Source organism: Papilio polytes, unplaced genomic scaffold (assembly GCF_000836215.1).
Source record: "Papilio polytes unplaced genomic scaffold, Ppol_1.0 DF823901.1, whole genome shotgun sequence".
Lineage (NCBI taxonomy): Eukaryota > Metazoa > Arthropoda > Insecta > Lepidoptera > Papilionidae > Papilio > Papilio polytes.
Window position 1 is genome coordinate 355,992 of NW_013525303.1, and position 16,623 is coordinate 372,614.

The 16,623-nt window shown below is 36.1% G+C and overlaps 1 long non-coding RNA gene across 1 annotated transcript in view; it reads right to left on the reverse strand.

Annotated features, from left to right (window-relative positions):
• Positions 1-13,209, reverse strand: part of LOC106102859 — a 30,870-nt gene extending 17,661 nt beyond the window's left edge. The window contains exon 1 of the long non-coding RNA XR_001225600.1: positions 13,003-13,209. This is a non-coding gene — a long non-coding RNA (uncharacterized LOC106102859). The remainder of the gene's footprint in view (positions 1-13,002) is intronic.
• Between the last annotated feature and the right edge of the window lie 3,414 nt (positions 13,210-16,623).

Genomic DNA, 16,623 nt, shown 5'->3' on the forward strand with positions numbered 1-16,623 from the left:
GCGCCAGGCGCGGCGGCAGGTGCGCGCGACGGCCGGCGGCGGAAATTTTAATGAATGTCGCCAGTGATAAATGTACACTGGATATGACTTCAACGAGTCGATAGAACTACAAAATACTAGTATGTTTAAAGAATGTTCTTTTACTACAATAAATCGTGCCTATCATACTTTATATTATAAAGTTTACATGGATGGATGGATAGATGGATGTTTGTTAGAGTTTGTACCCTTAACGGCTGGACGGATTTCGATGAAATTTGGTATAAATGTAGAGGACAGTCTGAAAGAACACATGGGCTACTCACTTTTTTAACACCACGCGACCGTGGCCGCGAGCGAACTCCAGTTTTATCATATTTTTTTTAATATAATTTTTTAATTATGTTTTAGCATTCATACTGTAGTATAAAAATAACACATTTTCAATAAAACTAACTCTTGATGAGACCACGTGGTCGTTAAGTTTATCAACCAGATGAATTTAAAAAAAAAAACATACAGAATTGTGTACCTCCTTCTTTTGGGAAGTCGGTCAAAAAGTAACTACGCTGACGCCACATCTAGTATCCGTGGAGCGCTGTAGGCCGCCATATGCCGCCCGTTGGCGTGTTATATGGATTTTCATTTAGGAAATCGTATAATATTACGGGCTTAGCTCCGGCGCCAGCCCAGCAGCTCAGCCCGGCCTGTCGCCTACGCCTCGCTAATGTGAATTTTTATGCTTAATTTTTTTAAATTACCCTCCACTGTTCACAGCTAACGGTGACCACTAAACTATTGGTTTAACAATTATTTTTTTAATTTCCTAACTAGCATTATCCCAAGACTCTGTCCGCATGAAATTAAAAAACCAAAAGTAGCCTATGTGTTCTTCCAGACTATACTCTACATATGTTAAACATGAAGATCCGTTCAGCAGTTTTGGACATAATCTTACCAAACTCCAAAACTTACAAACTGCCGCATTTATTTGTATAAATACTATTAAAATTTTAAAGTAGACATTATTGTAATTCGCACAACTTCTACAATTAATTACATAATCATCTGCCCTGCCTTATACTACTCCCAGCGCTCCGGGTTTTCGTCCTCCAAAGCACTCTATCATCCGTCACCTCAGTCATCACTTCCTTCTAAACCCTTACCTCTTTGTTTAGGCAATAAATTACATAATGATTGTAATTTTTTTGCTAATTGTTGACCAAAATAATAAATGTCAATAATTTTCTTGTACAGTTACGAAAATTTGTGGTATTCCACTTCAGGAAAATTGCCTTGTTAATTGCAACGAGACAAATGTCTCTTCCTACAGAAAACTAATTATATAGCAGTGGGCGCAAACAAAGAAATAATAATTTAAAAAAAAATAGCCGTGTAATAACCGACTTCATCGTACAGACAATTTTTTTTAAATAATATATGGTGGCAAACGAGCAAGCAGCCACCTGAATCCACTGAAATGGAAAGCGACCGCTGCCCATAAACATCCGCTATTGCAGATGCGTTGCTTACCCTTCATTGACGGAGGAGATGCACATAAAGAGGACATTTCCCCTTCCTATGCGTCTCCTCCACCGTCAAATCCAGTTTTCCTTCCCATCATCTCCTCTTAAGAAAAGTGTGGAAAGGGAAAGAGACTAAAACTAGGCTTTCAACACCACACTCATCTGACGAAATGCGGAATTACTTCCACTTCACGCCTGTTTTCTGTGTGGTCCTGATATTGCACCGGGCGAGCCGGCCCATTCGTATGAAGATGGTTAAGCGGGCTCTACCACTGTTAAAAAATAATAAATTAAATTTATAAAATAAGCTGCGTTGTATCGTTTTTTGTTCCGCGTCTCGATTTATGTTCAAACTATTGTAGCTTTAAAGGAACACCGACATTTTCCCCGACAGTACAATTTATCAACCCTTGTTCTGTTATCCACAAAAACAAAAAGGATCTGTCGAATGTGCAAAGTATCATACGGACTACGTATGATTGCCCACGGCTGTCTAAAACTGGCAACAAATAACTTTCCATGACATGTTTTTAATGAGATTTAACTTTATTCCGCTTATCTTTTGTTTTAAATAAATACTAAAAGCCTTCAGGGTTTTCAAACATTTCTGCATAATGCACCGTTAGTATAATGGCAAACTTAATATTGTAAATTCGAAAGTTTCGATAGAACATAGTCTGGAAGAACACATAGACAAATAAGTATTGTTTAATTCCAAGCAGAGGAAGTCGCGGGCAAAAGGTAGACTTTTTATAAAGATTAAAAAGCATTTTTCAGATTCTTGCATTGCGTTAACGCAATTATTAGAAACTAGCTGTTGCTCGCGACTTCGCCCGCGTGAAAAAAAAATAGCCTATGTTACTCACAGATAAATTACCTTTCTAACGGTGAAAGAATTTTTAAAATTTGCCCTGTAGTTTTTAAGTTATTTCAATACATACAAAAATACAAATCTTTCCTCTTTATAATATTAGTATAAATGTACTTTAAATTATAGTTGTACTTTTAACCATATTAAAAACTGTCTACTCCTATTCCGTAACATGCTTGATCATTAGCGTACTGAACACTTGAGCAGGCCACCTTTTTCTCAAACATCGATAATTGTAATCCTTTGCCCCCGCACGGGGTGCCCGGGGACTAGGGGGTTGCTGGAGGGTAGGGGGTGGCAACATCTGGGCCAGCAATCCCTCGCAGCCGGCCTGTCAACCGCAGCCTCCGGACCGCGCTTTATTTATCTGAAGCGACCAAATTGATTCGTTTGATATGTGGCCGTGTTATTTCAGTTTTTTTTAACGTTCGGATTATAATCTTCAAGCATTATGACGAGTTATGTTATTATACAACTAGATTATAAGAAAAATATGACAGCATGAAATATTTAGCTAACAGTACGTCGATTTCGTGTTGTTTTAAACTCTAGGAGTTGGCCTCCTCGGTAAACAGTGCTACGGGTATACGAAAATTTTGAGTTTCAAACACTGAAGACTAGTGAGCTACCAAACAAAAAGGATGGATATATGTTAGAGTTTGTAGCATTAACTATGAAATTTGGTACAAACTTAGAGGATAGTCTGGAAGAAGAAATAGGCTACTCAGTTTTGTTTTTTAATTCCACGCGGACGGAGTCGCGGGCGAAAGCTAGTATTTACATAAAGCAATTCATTTTCAATATTTCCCGCGCAATTTGGGAAAGTAAATCAGTAGAATTATTAATATTTAGTTACTTAAATTATTATTATTTCATTACGAAATCTTTTGTTATGTATATCTTTATATCTTCGGACTTTAAATCTTCGAGCTGGTCTGATCGGTTTGCTTTTCATCAGTGGACTAACGACTTTTACAAGCGCAAACAATCATAAAAATCCGTTCAAAAACTGTTCAATGCTGCCAGTAATTATAGCTACACATCTGAACGTTCTGACAAAACATACACGTGTGTACATTGTTCTACTGCCGTTTACTTGTGTCCAAGTCTAGTAGAGTAATGTTCAATTGCGTTAAGTGTACATTTATTTATTAACCCAGTAAGAGTACTTTGATTCCTATGAACTTATATGGAGGTGTAACTACTCGATTTTTGTGCAACTAAACAGTTGAATTGGCTGCGAAACAATCGACAATCGCACAACATTGCGATAGTATAGTCAAAGGTGTGCCCACTCTTATAATTCTGAATATAAATAGTTAGTCTAATTCTGAAACTTGTGTTATGAGCGTAAAAATTTAATCATAGGCTGACCAGGAAAATCCAACACCTACAAGGATTTTATTATCTTACTTCTTACTAATCGTAGTAATATTATAAAGTTTAGATGGATGGATGTTTGTTAAAGTTTGTAACCTAAACGGCTGACCGGATTTCGATGAAATTTGGTATAGATGTGGAGGAAAGTCTGGAAGAACACATAGGCTCACTTTTGTTTTTTATTTCCACGCGGATGAAGTCGCGGGCGAAAGCTTGTAGTTTAATATTTTTCTTTAATTAATGTATAATTGAAATTTTTGCTTTTAAAAGTCAAAAATATTCAAGTAATTGTACAAACGTACGGAATTTAACATGCGGTTGTTTGTTATGTTCCGTCGCCAAAATTATAATTACTGTGTGTTCAAAATTAATAATTTATGTAATTAACGTTGTTCAAACTCACAAATGTAATTAAATCATATGACAGGTGAATTGAATATAATCTATACAAATTCGTCCACGAACCAAACTAGTAAACAAATCGGAACGGCGGATTCGTATGTAGTTGAAGCCAATAAAACTTTCAGTCGAATCCAATTAAAAAGCAAACGTGCCGCCATTTTGGTTACCGATTTCCCGCCAAAATATCTGTCATCGAAGTTTGAACCCGCGTATATTTAGCTGGAACTGGTTTAGAGTGCGGGGTGTAGTGGGGCGCGCGGGGGGAGGGGTAATCGAGCTGTCAGCGGCACTTGCGACGCCGACACTCGAGTTGCAAACAGGAGGCAGGATTACAGGTCGCCATCAGACGCAAGACGCGCCTTTTGAATCTGAGGAAATTGATGGTGTGTCAAAGGGTTTATTCGATTTTAATTAGACTATAATTTATTAACTACCTATTAAATAGATTACATAAATAAAATACATACATTAATGAAAATAAATAAAAATAATACATTAAATAGATACAACTTACTTATACTAATAAGATACGGGAATAATTTAACTAGTAATTAAAACGAAAATGTTTCTGTATGAAGAAATACTCATTACCAAATTGACACAAACTTTTTTTATCAAATACACATGAAACTATTTGAATTAGCTATGGTTTCTTATAAAATTGTGGTTAATATTTGTTGTGATAATATTTAAAAACATAGTTGGTTTTCCATCTGACAACTCTGTGAGCATAACCTCAAAAACCAACGAAAACTGTCAGCGTTTTAATGAAACGCCCCCACCTGTGAATTTCTCACGGCACATTATCTAGGCACGGCCCGCCATTCCCGCCAGTTTACTTGATTGGATTGCTTTTAATCAAAGTTTTGCTTCCCGCGCGTTTGCAGTTGACAGCTCGATTATGGCGCCAACCCGCCAGCCCGCCAGCGCTACACACATTATGAGCAAAAACTGTGTCGATGTCACTGGCAACTTGTAACGTTAAGCTTTGAGGTTAAATTGAATTTTAAAAACATAACAAAATAAAAAATGTAAGCTCTACATTTACATTTTAATCTGAACAAAAATATGAAACTTTCATGTTGCGGACAAATACGGAACTATTTTTTTGTGTCTTAAAAAAGTCGATTGACTCGCTTTCAGGTCTACGTTTCTATATTCTTTGTTCTTTGTCGACTAATAAAAAAATCACACCCTATGTTATAAAATGGTCAAATAATAATAATTAATTTTATACCTATTTTTGGATCTGCAAAAAAACTTCTATAAAGAGTGAATTTCAAATACACGTAGTTAACAAATAGTACATTTGTACATTTGTACCTTTAAAAAAAACTACGTAAATAACATTTAAATCTTTGGATAATATAAATCTTTTATGTAATTGTTTGACAAGGTCGGTAGTGGTGTGTGCGGGCCCCGCATGCATTGCTGGCATATTGTTTGAAGTATTCGAGATAACCGCGGTATGGTGGCATGCCGGTCTTTAAGGTTGTTTGATTACATCTGTGCAATTTAAAAAGAATGTGCGGGTCAATGACCTCGATCTATCAAATGTCATAGAGTAAAAATGGATTAACTTTTTTTAATCTTTGAGACACCCAAATATGCTTTGGAAAAAGTGTTTACTTTTTTTATTTTCTTTTTTTCACGCTAAGAAGCATATAGTAAATTGACATTTAAAGCATACCAGACATCTTTGGAATTAATTATTAACTACTAATTTAAACATATATACATGGCCGTTTTTATTTGTACAATAGCTATGTAATTCATTTATTAGAGCAAAAATGCGTTCATTTAAAAAGAAATGTAATTATGCAATAGTTTTCTATTATTAACTAACAATACTACAGAAATGACAATCATTTAATAAAAGCTTTTGTTTTTTCATATGAAAAATTCTTATAAAATTACTCAATAATGTTTCTAATTATGCGACTAGCTGTGACTCATGACTCCGTGCGGAATTAAAAATTAAATTTAATAGTTTGTGTTTTCTTCCAGACTATCTGTGCCTTACAGCGAGATACATTAAGTCGTTCTGGAGATACATAAAATCCATCCAAACGTTCGTATTTATAATATTAGTGAGATCTATTTGTCTGAATTCGACTTATATTTTAGAATCAAGGACTTATTTTAAACACATTTGTGTCAAATACGTTTTTTTCTTTACGCTATCTTCTTAAAATGGGCTAAAAAGCTTTGGCGTCTCTTATTGTCAGGGTGGTCGTGACCAGTATAGCCAGCAACAGACCAGGGCAGATCTATGCGGTATGGACAGATAGCGGGCGTCAACGTGTGTAAACTGAGATAAAATTATACCAAACAACGCCGGGGGGCGCGGGTATGCGATGCGGGTACAAGTAGCGTCAGCAGAGATAGATTAAGCGATATAATTTATTTGAGTAAAAAAGTGTACAATGTTTTTTAATTAATTTTAACTTATCTTCAATGTATAATGATACTAGCTTTCGCCTGCGACTCCGTCTGCGTAAAATTAAAAAAAAACAAAAACAAAAGTGAGTAGTCTATATGTTCTTCCAGACTATCCTCTACATCTGTACCAAATTTCACCGAAATCGGTTCACCAGTTTAAGCTACAAACTCTAACAAACATCCATCTAAACTTTCGCATTTATAATATTATATTGGTAAGATTTAACGAGCTGTCGCCCGCGTGAAATTAAAAAATATAGCCTATGTTACAGATATATTTATTACGTTTCTAACGGTAAAAGATTTTTTAAATTAGCCCAGTAGTTTTCGAGTTATTCCGATGCATATAAAAATTCAAATCTTTCCTCGTTATAATACTAGTAAAGATATATTAGATTTCGATATAACTAGCATTTAGTTTGGTTTCCTTTTTAACATGGAAGTTTAACAAAGAAATTGGGATTTTTTTACTAGTTAACTATAATTGTGGGGGCACACTATTGTGCGATTGTCGATTGTTTCGCATCCAATTCAACTGTTTAGTTGCACAATTAAAAATCGAGTAATGCGCACCTCTAAGCTCATAGGAATCAAAGCGAGATTAAACAGTTTTGCGATAGTTTATACAAAGTTGTACGCGTTCTAACTCTAAAAACGAGCGTGCCCTCTTTCAATGTCAAAAACAGCCATAAGAATTCTATATTGAAGTATGTTTTGCTGTCTGTACAGACGAGGCTAACGCGGGGCGAGGGGGGAATTGCCCGCACGAGCCGATAGATTGTGTACCGACACCGGATAATTAATATCCTCAATACTGAGGGCTCCGGGAATTGCCTGATTGATGGCACCACCAGGACACTGTACAGTATAGGGTCTGAAGGGCCTCGTAATAGTTAATCAGGTTCTGTTACGTCTAAAGGAGACTTGTAGGAATACATATGTCAGTAAAATAGATACAGGCTAGGGTTGTAACGGATCTCCGGTTCGGCGTCTCCGCAAGATATTATAACTCCGCATCCGCTCCTGCTTCCGTTATTTCTTATGCGGACTTATAACGGAGGTTTACTTACGTCTTTAACGCGAGTGGGGCGATTATGCGGCCCGCGCGGGCGTGTTATGTCAACTAACCATAATTGTTATACGTGATATTTACATAATAAACTGAATCTTGTAATTATGTACTTACTTACTTACTGCGTTGGCGCAGCGACCCAACGTGGGTCTTGGCCTCTGACACGAGAGAGCGACAGCGTCGTCTGTCCAGCGTTGTCGCCTGCCAGTCGAACGACTCTAGCTCGCGCAGGTCCAGCTCTACGGCGTCTCGCCGGTATCTAAGCCGGCCGACGGGTCGGCGGCCAATCAGTTTTCCGAGATACGCTTTTTTGGCTCCACGATCCTCCCCCATTCTTTCCAGCGAAGTCAATGGGCTTTGACTTCGCCTATGATGTTTGGCTCCCCCACCAGCCTTTCTATTTCCAGGCTTGTAATTATGTACCAATCTGTATTTTGGTTTAATGTAAATGTTAACAATGTTGTCCGTTAAAATGGCCTCCGTTACAACCCTAGAACAGACATGCTAGCTACTGAGTTTTACATTTTACTTATTGTCGGTGTTTGTGGAAATACAATTGAAAAATGCTCGATAAAAAATGTTATACTATTATAATAAAGCGTAAACACACACTTCTTTGTTGCCTAACATGTCAGCAATTACAACATATTTTTGAATAATTCATTCCTAAATAAAAAGCCCTACACTTACGTCACGCTTTAGGCTATATATTTGTCGCCGTTAAACTTAGGGGTAAACATTTTGGATAAAAACCCTAATGTGGGAAAGAGACCATAAGTTGCCAACATCGAGGAAGCAAGGTTACCAAAATTTGCCATCTAATGTCATTTTGACATTTACAATTAATAACTTGACACATGTAAACAACAAAGCGATTTCTTTAAATTTTATGCGGATGCAGTCGCATGGGAACAGCTAGTTGTGTATAAAACGAAAGCGTTTTTGCACTGAACTAGTCACCAATGTCTATACCTAAAATTTACGCATAAGTCTTAACTGCAATATGTACGTTTTTTTTTTAATTTAATCTTGTTTAGTACCGTAAGCCTCTTATGAAAACAGAAAAACGTGTATAACATCACTTTTAGCGACACGAAGAGAATGTTAGTGTTGCCTGTCAAATGGGGACGCGGTTGTCTTCAAAATAGCAGCAGCTGCGTGCACATGTACACTCGCGTACAGTGTACAGTTGTACACAGATGTACAGTTTCAAAACTAAACACGTGCTGCCTGTTATGTACACTCGTGTACAATAGTGTAAAATGATTGAAATATTTAAGATCTGTAATGATTGTAACCGTAATACATGTATAGTCGCGTACAGATATGCTAATACTTCAGTCATATCTTACTATCTTTGTTATGCGTACATTCATATACAAAAGTGCAGTTTAACACTTTTTGTATAACTATGTTTAAAGATTTCATGGTTGTCTGTTATCTTTACTTCTTTACTATTATAATAAAGCGTAAACACACACTTCTTTGTTGCCTAAGATGTCAGCAATTACAGCATATTTTTAAATAATTCTTTTTATAATAAAAAGCCCTACACTTGCGTCACACTTTAGGCTATATATTATCACGCCATTAAACTTAGGGGGTAAATATTTTGGATAAAAACCTTAATGTGGGAAAGAGACCATTAATTGCTGCCAACAGCAAGGAAGCAAGGTTGTCATCATGTCATGTCATTTGCAATTGATAATTTGACAAATGTAAACAATAAAATGTTTTTTTTTTTATAATTATACGCGGATGAAGTCGCATGGGAACAGCTAGTTTCTTATACGAAAAGAACGATAGAATTAAATTTTACATTTATATAAAACAATAATAAGTGATTCTTTTATTAAACAGAGTGTAGGCACCATTAGTCCTTGTTCGTACGTAATGCACGTCATTAGGGGAACAATTAAGGCGCAGGTGGTCCCCGGGGAATGTGCCAGCTATTGCCAAGCTATTGCCAAGCTATTGCCAGCTACTGCAAGACAAGCAATGTATTGCTAAGTGTAACATTTGTGTTAAATGCAACAGCACCGCAGTGTACACTTAAGATAAACCAATTGATTCTAGTTAAAACTAACTTTTTTGAATATTTCATTAACGAGAAAAAACGAAACTTAAATTGAACTAAACAAATAAGTACAGTAAAGGAAGTCCGCGGTGTACCACTTACACATTAATCGTCTTATAGCTTACAATGAGATAAACAATACGATAATAATAAAAAAGAATTAACCGTGTATTGATCGACAGTACCGGCACATTTAAAAGGTCCTATTAGTTACTATTGTCTCAATAAATTCATTCAAACGACTAAAGCTCACACCTCCAGATTCCCCCACTGTACTTTTAACAGCAATCTTTTTCGTGTGTCATAAATAAAAAATCCTCCTTTCTTTCAAAACGTATATAACATTTCCTTGTTTGAACCCCTCGGGCCCCATAGAACACGGACAGACAGACACCTGTTGTGAAACAAAACACACAACTGAACAAACAGACAAACGGCACACGCGCAAGTTTACACAAGTGGTATACTTTCGCACAATACCACCTTGAATTTTAATTTTCATTGTTGAAATAGACTTGTTTGATAAGAGATCTTTTCTAACAAGAAACTCCAGCACTTTGATATTAGCTTTCGCCCATCCACGTAATAAAGACAAAAGCAAGTAGCCTATGTGTTCTTCCAGACTATCCTCTACATCTATGCCTTCATCGAGATATCCAGCAGTTTAGGCTACAAACTCTAACATACATCCATCTAAACTGACCCCACCCCACCTGAGCTGGTTGATCAAGAGCTTGACAAAATATATTTACATATTTGTCAAGCTCTTAACTTGACCACGACTATGTGACCCCCCTGGCGCCAAAGCTGGATCCGCCCGTGTGTACGTTTCTCTAAAAGTACACTAAGGTACGCTCGTACGATTATGGGAGTAAAAGTTGACATTTAAGAAGGTAAGGTAATCGGTAAATTTATGGATATATGGATGGAGATTTAACAGTGGTAGAGTCCGCTTTAACATCTTCGTACGAATAGTTCGGCTGCCCGGTGTAATGCCACCACCACACAGAAGACATGCGTGAAGCGGGAGCAATTCCGCATACAGTTTGATGAGTGTGGCGCCGGTGGCCCAACTTTGGTCCCTTTTCTTTCCCACCCTTTTTCTCATAAGAATAGGATGGGATGGGGACGTGTCTTGACGGTGGAGGAGGCGCATAGGAAGAGGAAATCTACTCTTTATGTCCTCCTCCGTCGATTAGGGAAGGCAACGCATCTGCTATTGCGAATGTCTATGGGCATCGGTCGCTTCACCATTTTGGCGAATTCAGATGGCCGCTTGCTCGTTTGCGAACTCATGATTTATAAAAACCAAGGCAAAAAGAAATAACTACTGCTCTTTCCCTCCCCCTAACTCTTTAATCAATTTCCCCCTTTATAGTTACACGTTAGTAATCTAACTTACGGTACTAAAGCGGTTACAAAGTCTACTTTGTAACCGCTAAGAATCGTAATTTATCAGAAGTAAAATTTTCTATAAAGCACCGAACACAAACTAGGTGTATAGGGGTGCCCGCATCACAGCCCGCATGGTACAAGCGGCCCCCAGCTCATGCCACAATCTGATATTAACTTTATCTCATGAAAAGGCATTTATTCCTTTAAAAATATGTTAATTTTAACCAACATTATCGCTCAATAATCGTGTTCCTAAGATTTAAAATCTTTAAAACATTTTCAGTAACAGGTGTAGGAAATTAAATAAAAAACTAAATATAATTCGGCCATTTAGATAGACTTGAAAAAGGAGGTACTCATTCATTTGTTTAATTTGTTTTTTTTTACCTCAAATTCGATGTAAGGTTTTAATTGCTTTTAACCATAGAGTAGATAAAAGAGATATCCATGTATTTTAACCGCGCAATTCTATTGTTACGAAATTATTAAAATACATAATTTTCTGTTTAATATGCATTTACTGAATTCTAAAGCGTTTTATGTAATTTTCATTGATATTACCGTGTCAAGTTGGCGGTAATCGTTTCCCACATTAAATGGAGTGGATGTTTTCACATTTGGCACACGTGTGGCCAACCTACACGGCCAACTAGCCGCAAACTGCAATTAGCGCAGGTGTACAGGCGTGGAGACGGATTTCATAACAAATCGACAAGATATTAGTCAAATTTTTAGGTTAATTTAAAAAGTGTAGACGTTATTTGTCGTACTAAAGTTGTGTACACTAAAGCGTGATAATTGGTGTATAATTCTGAGTGATCTGTTGGCATCGCTTTTCGTACAAAAAAAATGGGACCCACCTGCAAGCATTACCTTTCGGATAAAAAAAAGAATTATCAAAATCGGTCCACTAGCGGCGGAGTTACGCCGTAACACACATAAAGAAAAAACATACAGACGAATTGAGTACGTCCTTCTTTTGGGAAGTCGATCAAAAATACTGCAAGTAATAATTACATTATCCTAGAGAATCCTCGGATGAAACTTTAATATTGATATTGAATTTCAACAAAGAAAGAGTTTGTTTTAAAACAATTCCGTAATATCCGTCTTTTCTCTTTGACAAATAAAAGAGCGGGAAAAGTAGAAAGCATTCAAAATGGCTGCCAGCGTCGAAGGGTTTAATGACTCTATATTGGCTATGGCAGCTGATGCTGCGCCCAGGTGCCGCTTTATGAAATCTAATAACATTTTATTTATTCCCGCCGATAGTGTTCGGGCGCTGCGGCTCACGCGCCATCTGGTTTTTTTAATATTCTTTTTTCCAGCCAAGTTTATGTACATATTAAATTATGCCATTCATACTTTTTTTGGTAAACCGATTATTAAATCAATAAAAATAATAATTGAGTGTACAGATATTAGGAATTATTTATTGATAGTAATATATTAATAAGGAAATAGTCATTTTCCTAGAAGAAATTAATATAACGAAGAATAATACACAGAGAGTACAAATATTCAATGACACGGTCACCTCACTTCTTTTAGGTTTATTCTAACGTTACATATTCAGTAATAAGTACTTACTGCTATTAGTATTTGATGAATCGATTCTTATTTTATTAATGTTGATTTCCTGTCTAATCACAACTACAATATCTATTTAAAAAAAATAAAGGAACTGGTCGAAAAGCAAAGTAATTAAAACTAAAATAAAAATAATATAGATATTTTTTTTTTTATTTGAATTTATAGCAATAAAATCAGCCTACATTCTTACGAAAGATATTCCCACAGAAATTAAAATTATTAAATCGTAATTCCTGCCGCAACAATAATTCACAAGCAGACTTACCTCAACGTTTTTGACAGCTGACAACTGACAGCTCCGCCGGCTCTCGTTGCAGTCGCACAACAACGTACACGGAAAATAAATTCACAGATAAACTGATAATAAAACAACACAAACACGAAAATATAATAAACAACAATAAATTACGCAACAAGTAATAAATATTATTACAATATAAATAATCAAAAACAATTTATAAATAAAACAATATTAATGTGCGTAAATTAGAACGCATCCATTCAAAAAAAACAAAAGCCCGCGCTGACTGATCGAATTATTTTTTTTGCGTACGTTAGCGATAAAAGGCAACGATCGCGTACGTTCAGCCAGGAACGCGTCTAGCTCGGAACTGAGGGCGGGAACGTGAAAACGCTTTATGAAACCCGTCGCTGAGTTTACGGCGACGAGTTGTTTTTCGCCTTTGAAGCGTTTATAGGGTGAAAATATTGCCTTAAAAATATCTACACTTGAATATCTGTTAACTTGTAATTATTACGTTATATGGAATAAACACTAAAGTTTAGTTAAATTTTTTAATTAATACTTGTAGCCCTCATTTATTTTTTGAGAAAATTGTTGCCTTTTGTCATAAACTAGAAAATAAACCATATAAGAATGTTTACTATTCTGTACAGTTGGTGTATAAGTTTCATTTTATAAGTTTTAAATTCAATTATTATAAATCATTAAAAATTGTATTTTCCCGACATAATACTACCCTTATGGTTAACGTTTGCTCTTTATGGATATTCGAAAAAAATTATTAATAACTTTTGCACGAGACTTCGTTCGCGTAAAATTAAAAAAATAATAGAAAATTAGTTTTACTTATAGTTAAATTACATTTCTAATGTTGAAGGAATTTTTAAAATCAGCCCAGTAATTTTTAAGTGAACCAAATACATACAAAAATATTAGTATAGAGTATTCGAAAAAAACTATTGCAATTTTGATAAAAGGATTGTTAGAAAATGCAATATTATGACGAAATAATAAACAGGACATAAATCATGTCCAGGGCGGCGGGGCGTTAGAGCGGTGGGGCGTGAGGGGGGCGTCAGTGGGCCATTTTTCAGGCCGGCAATACGTCGATATCGGTGCGGGCCCAGGTGGAACATTAAATTTGCTCGCTCATATTACACGTACACTCGTGTACACAAGTGTTTGCACAAGTACACCATTTCTTACTAATATTACAAATGCGAAAGTTTAGATGGATGGATGGATGCTTGTTAGCGTTTGTAGCCTAAACGGCTGAACGGATCTCCATGAAATTTGGCACAGGTTTAGATCATAGTCTGGAAGAACAAATAGGCTAAACTTTTATACCGGGAATAGTAGCGGTTCCCGTGGGATTCATTAATTTAGTATTTTAATGATTAATCGATTATTCTACAACGGTTCAACATATCTTATTGAAATTTGGCACAGATATAAAACAAAGTCTGGAGTACACATGGGATAAGCTTCATCCCCGAGAAATGTCCGGTTCCCGAGGAATACGTAGCTTTTTGTTAATAAATAGTCGTATGTTTTCGAATACTACGCGGAGAAAGTCGTGGTCACCAGCTAGTATCATATAATGCATTGGAAATTATTGCTCAGTGGTTGAGATAGAATATTTCATGAAATTTAGTATGTATATAATTGATAAAACGTGTTTAATTTGTCATAAATAAAGTTACATTTAGGAATTCAAACTGTGCTATAAAGATTCTTAGTTATCTTCAATACTTATTAATAAAATAAAAATATTCAATAGTTATTTTTACTATTTTCATTGCATGACTATATTTCTGCGTCTCTATTACTTTTTAATATATGTTCGATTGTTATAAAGCAAATAAATTTAAATAAATACTTTGACTTTTGTACGCGACTGTGCTTAACTCATTTTGGCGGCTCCCACGCTAAATTGCAGTTTGAGTTTATGTAATGTGAGTTATTTACTGACCTCTACAATATCGTGTTGATCTAAACATAACAATATTTCTCTAAATAGTCCTTTAAAATAATAATCACAATGACACATATTTTTTTCATAAACTTTCTCCATTTATTTTGAATAACACTAGATAGGCTATGAGCTATGGTCCTTTGTGTCTTTTTGATTTCCGCCATTTTGGCGCTGCCTGTTGCGGTTTGTAGCGGTGGTGAAAATAGGAACTAATAGAGATAGAGTCTGTCAGGAATATGACGCCAAATCAGGACAAAGCATACGCTGTCATTAGCAACTCATCCAGAGGCGTTCATATATTGCTTTATTAATTCTTGCTATTTATGGATTTCTAGTATCACCAACCATCTCATATATCTAAAGTCTTTGAACAGTAAAACAAAGCATTGTGCAGTGATCAGTTGTACAAACGATTCCTGTTCGTTTGCTCAGCTGTTAACGGCAGACTCAGCGCGATATAATTATTAGTAAACATTTTGCTATTACAGATTGAATATAGAGAAGCTTTCTCAAATATGCAGATACTAGCTTTCGCCCGCGACACCGTCCGCGTGACATAAAAAACAGTAAGCCTATGTGATCTTCCAGACTATCTTTACATCTATGGTAAATTTCATCGAAATCCGTTCAACAGTTTAGGCTGCAAACTCTAACAAACATCCCTCTAAACTTTCGCATTTATAGTATTAGTAAGATAGTCTTGCGACTGCCACATTAAGAACGGGCCTTGACTTATCTATCAGACAACTATTGTGCGATTGTCGATTGTTTCGCAGCCTCAACTGTTTAGTTGTACAACTGAAAATCGAGTAGTGTCTTCATATAACCTCATAGGAATCAAAGCGCGACTAAATAGTTGTGCGAAAGTTTAGTCATTAGGTGTACGCTCTTACAATCGATTCACAGACTTATGCATCGTTTTTAGCGACATTAGCACACGCGATATCTACGGCGCTTATTAGAAGCTTGCAGTTAGATTTAACATTACCTGATACTATGTCTGGGTGCCATTGACGCTTTCTGCCCAACGTCCTGGGCATTGCCGGCCCTGCTAACTCTCATAAGGATGAATTAACTCCAAATATATTAGTTTTAAATGCGAATTGTTAAGGACTTTCTATAACTTACTCTTAAGTTTTCTCACAATTTATTTCGACAATAGGGGTATTTGGATGCGGGCGGTTTTTTTCGTATACCATAGACTTGAGTGATAGGGTTGCCAACTTGAAACCTTTGGCATTTGATGCATATTGTATAATATACTGATTAGACATGTGTTTGTGAGTATAAAATAAGTAAATGAGATTTGTTATCTGTGGATATCATTTGATTCGTCAAGTCACCGGTTGGTCAATCTCTGGTTGTAATTTTTTTTGCTGTCGGTAGCCCTGTTCTAAATCCGATTTCGGTGACGAAAGGTTTGTAAGGTGATAGAGCCCGTATGCCAAACATTTTCATTGGCTAATGGTGCCCGCATAACTGGTTAGTTGCAGACTGGAGTTTTTAATTAAAAATATCTTGATTTATATTGGCAAAAAATAAAACTAGGTATGTCGTTAAATTGGTTAAAAAATTAAGAGCGTAGAAAGAAGGTAATACCCCTTCCTATGCGTCCTATCACTCGCTAAATCCACTTTCCCTTCCCGACCATTCCTCTGGTGGAGAGG